This window comes from Palaemon carinicauda, chromosome 3, assembly GCF_036898095.1.
Source record: "Palaemon carinicauda isolate YSFRI2023 chromosome 3, ASM3689809v2, whole genome shotgun sequence".
NCBI lineage: Eukaryota > Metazoa > Arthropoda > Malacostraca > Decapoda > Palaemonidae > Palaemon > Palaemon carinicauda.
The window spans coordinates 132,800,798-132,814,481 of NC_090727.1; positions in this window are offsets into that span (position 1 = coordinate 132,800,798).

Consider the following 13,684-nt stretch of genomic DNA (forward strand, 5'->3'; position numbering starts at 1 on the left):
TCAATATAATTTCTTTCCATGTTTCATCTTAATCATTTTCGATTACAAATTGTTTTGAGCTAATTTCAGTGTGCTTACTCTTTCAGAAGTATATTCATTTTTATTTATAGATTTACTACAGTCAACTAACCTTGATTTGGCAAAAGCTGTATAATTAATTGAAACTGTAACAGTTTAGCTTGAAGAGATGCGTTCTGGTCCATCTTGTTTAAATGCTTTGTGGGATGAGGTTGAGAAGAGTTCAACAGCTCTTTCTCTTGATACTTCAGAGTGTAGACCATCAAGGAAATGTAGAATTTCTACAAAATTGCATGAGTTTGCTGTTGGTGATTCTATTGAAAACAGTCAGGAAGCACACACTTTTGATCTCATTATTAAGAATTCAGCACGAATCCACTTTTCTACCCTATTGTACCTCATATGTTGTAAAAAGTGAAAAATATTACAGCCACTTAACTCACAAAGGAAGGAATTCTTATCCTTCGAGAAATTGTGTTGGCTTATTCATGTCTATTATGCTCACACTGATGATCTCAAACATAAGATATTCTCTGCAAATGCATGCTAGAAAGACGTTACAAAAGCGTAAGTGACACTGGAAGGCTCAAATCATTATTAGACTTGCCGAAAATTTGTAATCCATAAGAGTAGACATTTCTGTAGCGTTACCTATGCCGTCGGCTTCTGCAGACAAAAGCTTCTCTTTTCTGAAATTTATTAAGACTGCTCTCATCATTGCAATGGACAATGGTAGATTAAACAATCTTGCTGTATTGTCAACTGAAAGTATGAAAGTTAAAAGACTAAATTCAGAGGAATTTAATTGATAGGTTTACAGAAAATCACAGGAATATGAGAATATTGTAAAAGTGAGTCGTATCCCAGTAGTCTGTTGCTTCATCACATATAATGTATAGCAAGCAATTTTTTTTTATTTTGTTACTATATATATATATATATATATATATATATATATATATATATATATATATATATATATATATGTTGTAAAGACAACGTCCTACAACGATAACAGCAATGTCATCATCTTTGTATATATTTTTCTGTACATATTATTAATTCATTCCGGCGGAGAATCATCTGCCCTTCATTTCTATATACATTTCATTATCATATGTCAAGCGTGGGCTTTCATATTTATTGTAATGTTAACTGTGGAAAACATAAATGTCCCGCATTTTTCACCTGTTCGCGGTCGGTCAGTCACCTTGCTACTTTGCCGTCCGCACAGATCAATGTCCTATGCCTGTGTCGGTAATAAAGCATCACTCGTCTAAGGTCTGTCATCTCGAACCCTCAAAATTTCATTTCATTCATCCATTTAATTTTTGATCAAGAGTACCTATTACATAATAGATTTAAGAAAGTTATTTTCTTCTTGTATTTTTTCAATGGTTATATTTTACAATTTCTATACGCATATAAATTAATGCATTTTGTATAGCTCACTTCATGTTTTTTAGTTTTATATCTGTAATTCTACCACTTTTGTAATTACATATGATAATAATGTACCTGAATGTAACAAACAAACTTCTAGCTACGCCACTGACGCGCACGCAGTCAGCTGCTCGGCTTCATACGTATCAAGGTCTACAATACGCATATTGTATACGTTTGTAAACCTCTCCTAACTGCATTGTTGTCACGTTTCGCTAAATTTTCGTGTAATTTTTTACTTGATACATAATGCTATTTACGTCTCTCTTGGGCATATAGTTGGGAAAATAAATCTGAATACTTTCTATCTCTTAATAGTTTTGAAACAGGAAATGAAGAGCATCAGCATACGTATGCGTTAATCGTCAGACATTAGATAACACGTAACCTATTACGTCTACTACATACGTTCGAGTGAAAACCCAGCTAAAGATGAACGTTGGAAGGAACTTATGAACTTGTACAGTTAATTCTCATTAACTTGCATAATGCATTGCGTAATTTAGCCGCATCATGCCAATGATATACGCAAGAAAACTATTTCTTGCGTAGGAAAGTCTTGCATAGTGTGATCAATCCTTGACCGTCCACAAGAAATATAATGATATTGATTACTAAAATACTTTCTTCCATACTTTTCAATCTTCTTGCTCACTGTATTATCTTTTGGTTAGTTTAACATATTAATTACTAATTGAAAAATTGCATCTTTAAGCAATGGCTTTAAATGTTTCCTGCTATATTTGACTTTTAAATGTTAAGTTTTAAAAAGTCAGTAACTGGTCTTAGTTTGATTTTGGGCTCAATTGGAATTTCCTTAAATTATTCAGTCTTTATTTATAACTAAGTGCTTCAATTACGTAGATACAAGTAAAAAATGGCAATGGAAGTTGACAAACATACATCTCCCTAAACAGCAAGAGGCTAGCGATATATATATATATATATATATATATATATATATATATATATATATATATATATATATATATATATATATATATATTATATATATATAGTAATATACATATATATATACATATATACACAATGATATATATACATATATATTCACAATGATATATATATATATATATATATATATATATATATACACACACATTTGCATATACACAATATTATATATACATTTATATATACACAATAATATATATATATATATATATATGTGTGTGTGTGTGTGTGTGGGTGCGTATGTGTATATATATACAATAATAAATATATATACATATATATATATGTGCATATATACATACATATATATATATATATATATATATATATATATATATATATATATATATATACACACATATACATATATATACGTATATACACACATATATTCATATATATATATATATATATATATATATATATATATATATATATATATATATATACTGTACATGCCTTGATGTGCTTGTAAAACTGAGGGTGTCTGACTACACAATACATTATGTCCACATACGGACACATTATTATTATTATTATTATTATTATTATTATTATTTTATTATTATTATAATTATTATCATTAATATTATTATTATTACAATTATTATTATTATAATTATTACTATTATTATTATAATTATTATTATTTTTAAAACACTTGTTTGGAAAAGCAGGATGCTACGAAACCTACTTATCCAAAGGGGGAAATAGCTCAGTGGGGAAAAGATATAAATAAACTATATACGAGAAGTAATGATTAAAGAATATAAAGAATTTTAAGATCACTAATAAAATTTAAATATATATGGCATATATATAAATTTCGAAGAACAATACTCGAAATATATTATTTCCTCTTTTGGTTAAATGTCATAATTTCTTTAACTTGAAACTTTTTCCAAGACAGCCTCCTGAAGACATATATAGATAATAGAATGACTACATTGATAGATAAATGCATAGAAAAAAAGATAAATGCACAGATAATGAAACACCAAACAAATAAATGCTCGGTAGAAATGGACAAATACTGTACGCAATATATCTAAAGAAAAGTATTCTTTATCAAACGAAGTATTCTTATAAATAGGAAGTGGTACAGAAATAACTAAAGTGAAAACCATCACTCTGTGACATACATAAACATGAAGTATGTTTAAGATTTGCTTACACTGGTAACCAAGGTTGAGCTACTTAGGATGTAAAGTGTAAACTACCTCAAGTAAAATGTGGCTAATGTGGTAACGTCTCTGACTGGTGAACGCCAGACTGGGGTTCAAGTCCTGCTCAAGCTCGTTAGGTTCTTTGGTCGTTGCAACCACACCATCCTTGTGAGCTAAGGATGGGAGTTGGGGGAGCCTATAGTTCTATCTGCTGAGTCATCAGCAACCATTGCCTGGCCCTCCTTGGTCCTAGCTTGGGGGCTTAGACACTGATCATATGTATATATGGTCAGTCTCTAGGGCATTGTCCTACTCTATAGAGCAATGTCATTGTCCCTTCCCCCTTGTCATTCACGAGCAGCCTTTAAATCCTTTAAATATTGCATCAACCTCCAAGTTTTCAGTCCGATACAGTCAATTGATGGCACAATTGTTTTCAATGAAGGTCAAAGGTCAAAGGTCAGGCTGTCAGAAATACTCCACTTGGGTTCTTTGTAAATTTCTTGGGTGGGTCTGTGTCCCACATTGCCTTGGTACAGTGACTTCATTGTTTAATTGCTCTGCCAGAAAGGTTATCTTCTCAAAATCCCCCATCCACAGGTGCCCTTTTGCTTCACTGCGGTGTATATTAAATTGATTACATTTAACAATTAGTGAATGTGCTCCTGTAACTGTGAGAGGTCTGCTTGAACTGCTTGAAGACTATGGGCGACTGGTTAACAAAGGGATTATTGAAAGGATATTATAATTAGACAAAATAAAAAAAAATAAAAAAGGGTGATCTAGAAGCACAATATAACTGATGTGCAGTCTGTCGTCCAGTTACAGTTTAAAGGTTTAAAGGTCACTTCTAATGGCAAAGGCAAGGTACAGTACAGTGGCATTGCCCTAGCAAGCAGAACAATGCCCTAGAAACTGACCATATAATTACATATAATTAGTCCCCAAGCCCCCTCTCCACCCTAGCTAGGACCAGGGAGGGCCAGACAATGGCTGCTGATGACTCAGCAGATAGACCTCTAGGTTCCCCAAAACCCCCATCCTAAGCTCATATTGAACTAACGAGTTTGAGCGGGACTTGAACTCTAGTCTGGCCATCACCAGTCAGGAACGTTACCACAGGCCGCCACAACCCTTGTTGAAATGAGACTTTTACTGTCTTCAAAATTCTCGATGAATATTCCAATGCTCTTACATTTGCAAGTCTTCCGTGTTTCAGTCAAGAGAGGAATATTTGGATACATTGATATTCTTTGTGGCCTATCACAAAAATATTTTATGATTGGTTTAATGGTACAAATTCTATTGCGGACTGAGGCAACGGTATTGGGATCATTGACAACCAGATCGAGCCAATGTGGGAACAATGAACAAGACCAGTTTTCGGGTAAACACTTCGAATTATAGCAAGAACACCTTTTTTTTTTTTTTTTTTTTTTTTGTCACTGCAGAACAGCCACCATATTCTTTGTCAACATTATGACTAAAGTCTTTATTATTATTATTATTATTATTATTATTATCATAACTTCCTAAGCTACAACCCTAGTTGGAAAAGCAGGATGCTATAAGCCCAGGGGCTCAAACAGGGAAAATAGCCCAGTGAGGAAAGGAAACAAGTAAAAATAAATACTGCTGAATTTAATATTCCCGAGGCGTTCATGTCAGTCAGTGGTGTAGAGACAATGAATTCTTTCCTTACCTTCTGACTGGATGGATCCATAAAATGTACATATATGCAAAACTACTCTGTCCAAGAATTATCTGAAGTGTCATCAGCTGAAACTGGAAACTTTGCAGAATTACTCACAGCAGTCATAAGATCATTTCTCAAAAATTCATCTGATATGATCATCAGCTTACTTTGTCTGTCATACTGCTGGCTGGCCAGAGAATCGAACACTGTCCAGGAAAGTCACTGTCATGCCAGTTTCCTGGACCAGGATTCGATTCCATGACCGGTCAAAAGTTGGTTCCCCCATGCGTTTCTGATCCCAAGGTATAAGAGAAAATCCAGATATTAAGGTATTAATATATATGGCTTATTTAAATATCAATATATATCAATATATATATATATATATATATATATATATATATATATATATATATATACATATATATATATGTATATATATATATGTATATATATATATATATATATATATATATATATATATATATATATATATATATATATATATCAGGATTTCAGAGGGGCCAGCGACCCTCTTGCCCCTAAGACAGTCTGGTCGCCATGTTTTAAACCAAGCATTATCAGGGTACAAGCAGTTAAGCCAAATATCATCAGGCCCTCCAGTTAAATCAAACACTATCAGGCCAGGCAGTTAAGCTAATCATCAGCAGGTCAGTTAAGCCAAACATTATCACCCAAGGTAGTTAGGCCAAGAATTATGGGGCTCGGCAGTTGACACATGCTTCATCAGGTCAGACAATTAGGCCTAGCATTATTAGGTCAGGAAATTAAGACCAACATTATCAGGTCAGGCAATTAAGTTAAGGATCAGCACGACAGGCAGTTAATCCCAGAATTAGTAGGCCAAACAGTTAAGCCAAGCAAAATTAAGCCAGACAGTCTAGTTAAGCATTATCAGACAAGGCAGTTAAGCTAAACACTTTCAGGATAGGCCGTCAAGCCAAGCATCATCAGGTTAGGTCAGGTAGTTAAGCCAAGCAAAATTAAGCCAGACAGTCAAGTTAAGCATTATCAGACAAGGCAGTTAAGCTAAAAACTTTCAGGTTAGGCCGTCAAGCCAAGCATCATCAGGTTAGGTCAGGTAGTTAAGCCAAGCATTATTCGGCCATCCAGTTGAGTCCATTATCAGGCTACACAGCTAAGTTAAGAATCATAAGGCCCAAGCAGTTAAGATAAGCATTATCAGACTAGGCAGTTAAGCCAATTGTTATTAGGCCAAACATTATCAGGCCAGGCAGTTGAGCCTAGCATTATAATGCCAGGTAGCTACGGCAAGCATTATCAGGCAGGGCAGTTAAGCAAAGAATTACCAGGCTAGATAAGCCAAGCATCATCATACCAGGAAGCAAGCCAATCAATATCAGGCTAGACAGTTAAGTATAGCATTATCGAATCAGGCAGTGAAGTTTAGCATTATCAGGCCTTGCCGTTAAGTCAAGCATTATCAGGTCAGGTGATTCATTAAAGCATCATTATGCAAACAGTTGAACCAAATATTCTCAGGCTGGACAGTTTAGCTAAGCATTAAAAAGTCTGTCACTTAAGCCAAGAATTATCGGACTAGGCAGTTATACCAAACATTATCAGGCCAGGCAGTTAAGCCAAACATTATATGGCTAGGCAGTTAAGCCTAGCAATATAAAGCCAACCAGTTGAACTAGGCATTGTTAGGCTAACTAGTTACACCCATCATTATTAGGCCAGGCAGTAAAGCCAAGTAATATCAGGCTAAGCAATTAAGCTAATTGTTACCAGGCCATCTGGTATGGATGGTGTGAAAGCTGAGATGTTGAAGGAAGGGGGTGTGACTGTACTTGAATGGTTGGTGAGATTGTTTAATATGTGTTTTGTGTTGTCAATGGTACCAGTAGATTGGGTTTGTGCATGTATTGTACCACTATATAAGGGTAAGGGAGATGTGCATGAGTGTTGTAATTCAAGAGGTATTAGTTTGTTGAGTGTAGTTGGAAAATTGTATGGTAGAGTAATGATTAATAGGATTACTGATAAAACAGAGAATGCAATCTTGGAAGTACAGGGTGGTTTTAGAAGAGGTAGGGGTTGTATGAATCAGATTTTTACAGTTAGGCAGATATGCGAGAAATATTTAGCAAAAGGTAAGGAGGTGTATGTTGCGTTTATGGATCTGGAGAAAGCAAATGATAGAGTTGATAGGAAAGCAATGTGGAATGTGATGAGGTTATATGGAGTTGGTGGAAGGTTGTTGCAAGCAGTGAAAAGTTTCTACAAAGGTAGTAAAGCATGTGTTAGAATAGGAAATGAAGTGAGCGATTGGTTTCCGGTGAGAGTGGGGCTGAGACAGGGATGTGTGATGTCGCTGTGGTTGTTTAACTTGTATGTTGATGGAGTGGTGAGAGAGGTGAATGCTCGAGTGCTTGGACGAGGATTAAAACTGGTAGGCGAGAATGACCATGAATGAGAGGTAAATCAGTTGTTGTTTGCGGATGATACTGTACTGGTAGCAGACACAGAAGAGAAGCTTGACCGACTAGTGACAGAATTTGGAAGGGTGTGTGAGAGAAGGAAGTTGAGAGTTAATGTGGGTAAGAGTAAGGTTATGAGATGTACGAGAAGGGAAGGTGGTGCAAGGCTGAATGTCACGTTGAATGGAGAGTTACTTGAGGAGGTGGATCAGTTCAAGTACTTGGGGTTTGTTGTTGCAGCAAATGGTGGAGTGGAAGCAGATGTACGTCAGAGAGTGAATGAAGGTTGCAAAGTGTTGGGGGCAGTTAAGGGAGTAGTAAAAAATAGAGGGTTGGGCATGAATGTAAAGAGAGTTCTATATGAGAAAGTGATTGTACCAACTGTGATGTATGGATCGGAGTTGTGGGGAATGAAAGTGATGGAGAGACAGAAATTGAATGTGTTTGAGATGAGGTGTCTAAGGAGTATGGCTGGTGTATCTCGAGTAGATAGGGTTAGGAACGAAGTGGTGAGGGAGAGAACGGGTGTAAGAAATGATTTAGCGGCTAGAGGGGATATGAATGTGTTGAGGTGGTTTGGCCATGTTGAGAGAATGGAAAAGGGCTGTCTGCTAAAGAAGGTGATGAATGCAAGAGTTGATGGGAGAAGTAGAAGAGGAAGGCCAAGGTTTGGGTGGATGGATGGTGTGAAGAAAGCTCTGGGTGATAGGAGGATAGATGTGAGAGAGGCAGGAGAGCGTGCTAGAAATAGGAATGAATGGTGAGCGATTGTGACGCAGTTCCTGTAGGCCCTGCTGCTTCCTCCGGTGCCTTAGATGACCACGGAGGTAGCGGCAGTAGGGGATTCAGCATTATGAAGCTTCATCTGTGGTGGATAATGTGGGAGGTTGGGCTGTGGTACCCTAGCAGTACCAGCTGAACTCGGTTGAGTCCCTGGTTAGGCTGGAGGAACGCAGAGAGTAGATGTCCCCCTTTTTGGTTTTGTTTCATTTGTTGATGTCGGCTACCCCCCAAAATTGGGGGAAGTGCCTTTGGTATATGTGTATGTATGTTACCAGGCCAGGCAGTTACGCTATGCATTTGCATGTCAAACAGTTAAGCTAGGCACTTACAGCCCAAGGCACTTACAGCCCAGTATAACCAGGCCAGGCACGTAACCCGAGAATTATCAGACCAACAGTTAAGCCCGGCATTAGGAAGTAAAATAGTATAGCCAAGCTGTATCAGGCCAAGTAGATAAGCCAAATATTATCTGGCCAGGCAGTTAGGCCTAGCAATAACAAGCCAGGCAGTTAAGCCACATATCATTAGGCCAGCGACTTGAGCCCTTTATTATTGCGCTTGTTAGTTAAGCTAAACATTATCAGCCCAGGCAGTTAGGTTTAGCATTATCAGGACAGGAAGTTAAACCAAACATTATCAGGGTACGACGTTCAGACAAGCATCATCAGGTCAGTCAGGAAAACTAAGAATTATCAGGTAAGGCATTTATGTCAAATATCATAAGGCTAGGCAGTTAAACTAAGAATCATCAAGCAAGCCAGTTAAGCCATGCATTATTAGGTCAGACATGGAAGTCAAGTATTATCAGGCCAAGCAGGAAAGCCAATCATTAACAGGTCAGACAGTAAAGTTAAGTATTGTCAAGCCGGGGCAGTTAAGCTAAGCATTACCAGGCCAGGCAATTAAGCCAAGAATTATTCCATGAAGTCATTATCGGGCCAAGCAAATAAGCCAAGTATTATAAGCCTGGACAGTTGAGCCAAGTATTATCAGGTCACACAGTTAAGCCAAGCATTATTAGGTCAGATAGTTAAGCCAAGCATCATCAGCCTAGACAGTTAAGCCAAGCATTATCTGGCTAGGAAAGGTGTAAAGACTTGATTAGAATTATCACTACCATCTTATTTGTGACATCTCACAGGAAGAGAATATACACAAGTATATCGTATTTGTACAGGAAAAGGGATCTCTATATGATCAGTTGCTTCATGAATCCACATAAGTCCGATTTAAGAATTGAAGATAATACAGAAATAATGGGAAACAGACTACGGCCTACATTTATATTGTGACCTTGGGTACAGGTAATTGACTCATTGGAGCAGTACTGCCATCTTATGTTCTTTTGTTCGGACAGATAAGCCTTTAGATGTTTGCCCATAATGGAATAATCTACATTCTGAACATAGCATTCTACATATCACATCACTGTCACTTCCAGAGTTATTTTCAAGCTTCCACCTCCTTTTGCTGTGATCAATATGCGCAAGAAACTCCACGAAAACGTATTGCAGAATCATCAGCAAATCAATCAAGCAGCCATGCCGCTATACTTCTTCGCACAGGTTTCTATCCAATGAGGAATCTGTGCTCAAAAAGGGGGCGGGTCTTCATGTCGTCACAAAATACACAGACTTTCCTCAAAGATGTGTACTTCGAAGGACAGTCTTGCAAAATGCAAGGCAATCTCAACAGACAGACAGACAGACAGGCAAGGAAGCAGGGATTCAGAATTGTCAGGATTGATCTACAAACTAAATAGGCCGAGAAGAAGAAGGCTAAATCTCTATGGTTTCGTCCACCATAGAGTGAAGGGTGTATGGTACAGCCATATGAATTTATAAATACATTCATACAATTCACACATGTATATAGTGTATAATTATAGTACATATGTACATATTCTGTATATAAACACATTATATATACACACACACATATATATATATATATATATATATATATATATATATATATATATATATATATATATATATATATACACTCGTATATATATGTTTGTGCCCCGTAGATTTCGTGATTTTACCCATCTATTCACAACTTACACCACTGCACAGGAAACGGGAAATAAATAGTTTACATTAACATCTTGATTCATTTGAAGGTATATGCATACAAATTATATATTAATGAAAATGAATGCTAATATTATACGTACACTCCAAATCAATAGGTTAAAGAGCATACAAGTACTGAAAAGCTTATACTGTCATTACATTAATAAATGTAGGTTTTTTAATCCAATGAAAATATGTGGGTAAACTAGTTTTTTCAATGCGTAATTGTTTCTTTGTGTGATGCCTTTAGATCCAGATTTTTATACTGCAATAAAATTTATACTGATGGAACTAAATTCTAAGATTTAGAGAGTCTAAATCTAAGATTTTAGAGCAATTTTAAAACGTGTATGTAAGGAAAGAATGTATAATGCCATTGTTTAAAACCCTTCTATAACTATAATTTGTTTGTTTTCAAGGAAATTTAAGCAATAATTAATTTGGGCCTGAAAATACGTCTAACAAAACTTGGGTCTTTTTATGCTCATTTTGCCCAGATCAATTTCTGCAACATATTCTTAACCCCACCATAAAAGAGGTTCAACCAATCACAAGCACTTTTACGTTACTAGTCGTCCCTTTAAACGCTCACAGCCAATCAGAACTTTTTTTTTTTTTTGAAAAGTGGACGGAGTCGTTCTTAAGTCACGGATTTTCTTAAGGATAGCATGGACGTCATATGAAATTTAATTTGAATAACATTATCGGGAAGGAAAGAGAATACGTGGATGGCCTTTGCTTGGACTGATTTTTGTTATCTGTGTTGATATTTTCATGTTGGTTTTCTTGAATCTTACTTTACATTCCATGTCATATAATAACTAGATGCATACTCAAGGTAATATTACTTTCTTAATAATGAGCAAAAGTACTATAAAAAGAAATTTTTTAAAGAAAAATAAGGAAAAATATTGATTATTAAACTAAACAGAAAATTCCTTTCAACGAGAGAGAGAGAGAGAGAGAGAGAGAGAGAGAGAGAGAGAGAGAGAGAGAGAGAGAGAGAGAGAGAGAGTCTGTGTCTCGGGTTCTGAGTTCGTTAAGAAATATATTTAGGTTCAATCTGAAAATGTCAAAGTAACCTAAAAAGATTCATTTGTTTTCAGAACTATTCTGTAGCATCTGAATTTCTCAACATAAAATTTACTGTCTTCTTTCCTTAATCTAACACTTGAGCGAAATAATCAGTCTTTTCTTTATCAACCAGGCAATCGTCTTATAAAGAAAAAAAACAGTAAAAAAAAAAAAACAGAGTGCATACCTCTGCCACGGCAGCTTATTTTAGTCAACCTTTTATTCGACCTTGACCTTTGAACAAGGATTTATAAAATTTAATTAATTCCACGTCTCAACATAATCAATCCCTGAAAGTTCCACTTCTCTATGAGTAAAATTGTGGCCAGGAAGTTGTTCACAAACAAACAGACAAACGGACAAACTGGGGCAAAAACATAACCTCTTTCCAACTTCGTTGGTGGAGGTAATCAAACAATTGTCTTAACATTTTGAGGTACATAAATATCACTACTTGTTAATAAACCGATGATTTAGTTTTCCCCTATACAGCATGGTGTATTGAAAAATACAGGCTGCATAAACATGAAGTCACATTGGCCGTCCAAGAAGAATGAAAAAGGTCCGAGGATCATGGGTGCTAGGCAAGCTTACCGAAACCGGTCTTCTGTGACGTCAGACAAAACTTGCCTCTTTTTATGTAACTTTGGCTGAGATCAATGCTTGCAAGATACTTCTCGGCCACGTGTAGCACATGCCTAGCCAATCAGCGACATCCACACCACTCTGTGTTATTGCAAGCGTTCTCAGTCAATGAGTCGTCTACTTCTTATTGTTAATGTTATTACCCTCATCCTTTTTTCCATAGCTCTTTGGGTTATAACTAGCTTATGTTCTAAGCCTTTAGTAAAGCTACACGTTTCTGATGTGTTTATATACTGTATATGTATATATGTATGCGTATTTATGTATGCACATTTACATATGAATTGTGACCAGCTGAGAGAAGGGTTGTGACTCAAAGGCAGGAAGCAATCAACTGAGTTGTATTATTAAAGAACACTCTCCTTTATATACAAAACCTCAAGGCAACAGGAAAATACATGTTCGAGAAATGACAATGTTACATAGGCGACACATAGACATGTTTGTTCTGGTTCTTTTTAGTGCGAGGGAAGAGCGCAGATACAAGCATAATATATACAAAATAATTTATGTACGATCGTGTGACACACGGTTGGTACACAATATTACATGGACGAATTCTCACATATTCCAGATTCCCAAATTTTGCAGACTAATCAATCAATCCAGATTTTTGTACCAAGGTAAGCATATGCTGAATTTCGCTACATTTATCCATTGTACCAATGTCAATATAATTTCTTTCCATGTTTCATCTTGATCATTTTCGATTACGAATTGTTTTGAGCTAATTTCAGTGTGCTTACTCTTTCAGAAGTATATTCATTTTTTTTTATAGATTTACTACAGTCAACTAACCTTGATTTGGCAAAAGCTGTATAATTAATTGAAACTGTAACAGTTTAGCTTGAAGAGATGCGTTCTGGTCCATCTTGTTTAAATGCTTTGTGGGATGAGGTGGAGAAGAGTTCAACAGCTCTTTCTCTTGATACTTCAGAGTGTAGACCATCAAGGAAATGTAGAATTTCTACAAAATTGCATGAGTTTGTTGTTGGTGATTCTATTGGAAAACAGTCAGGAAGCTCACACTTTGACTTCATTGTTAAGGATTCGGCTCGAATCCACTTTTCTACCCTATTGTACCTCATATGTTGTAAGAAGTGAAAAACATTACATCCACTTAACTCACAAAGGACAAAATTCTGATCTTTCGAGAAATTGTGTTGGCCTATTCATGTCTATTATGCTCACACTGATGATCTCAAACATAAGATATTTTCTGCAAATGCATGCTAGAAAGACGTTACAAAAGCGTAAGTGACACTGGAAAGCCCAAATCATTATTAGACTTGCCGAAAATTTGTAATCCATAAGAGTAGACATTTCTGTAGCGTTAACTAT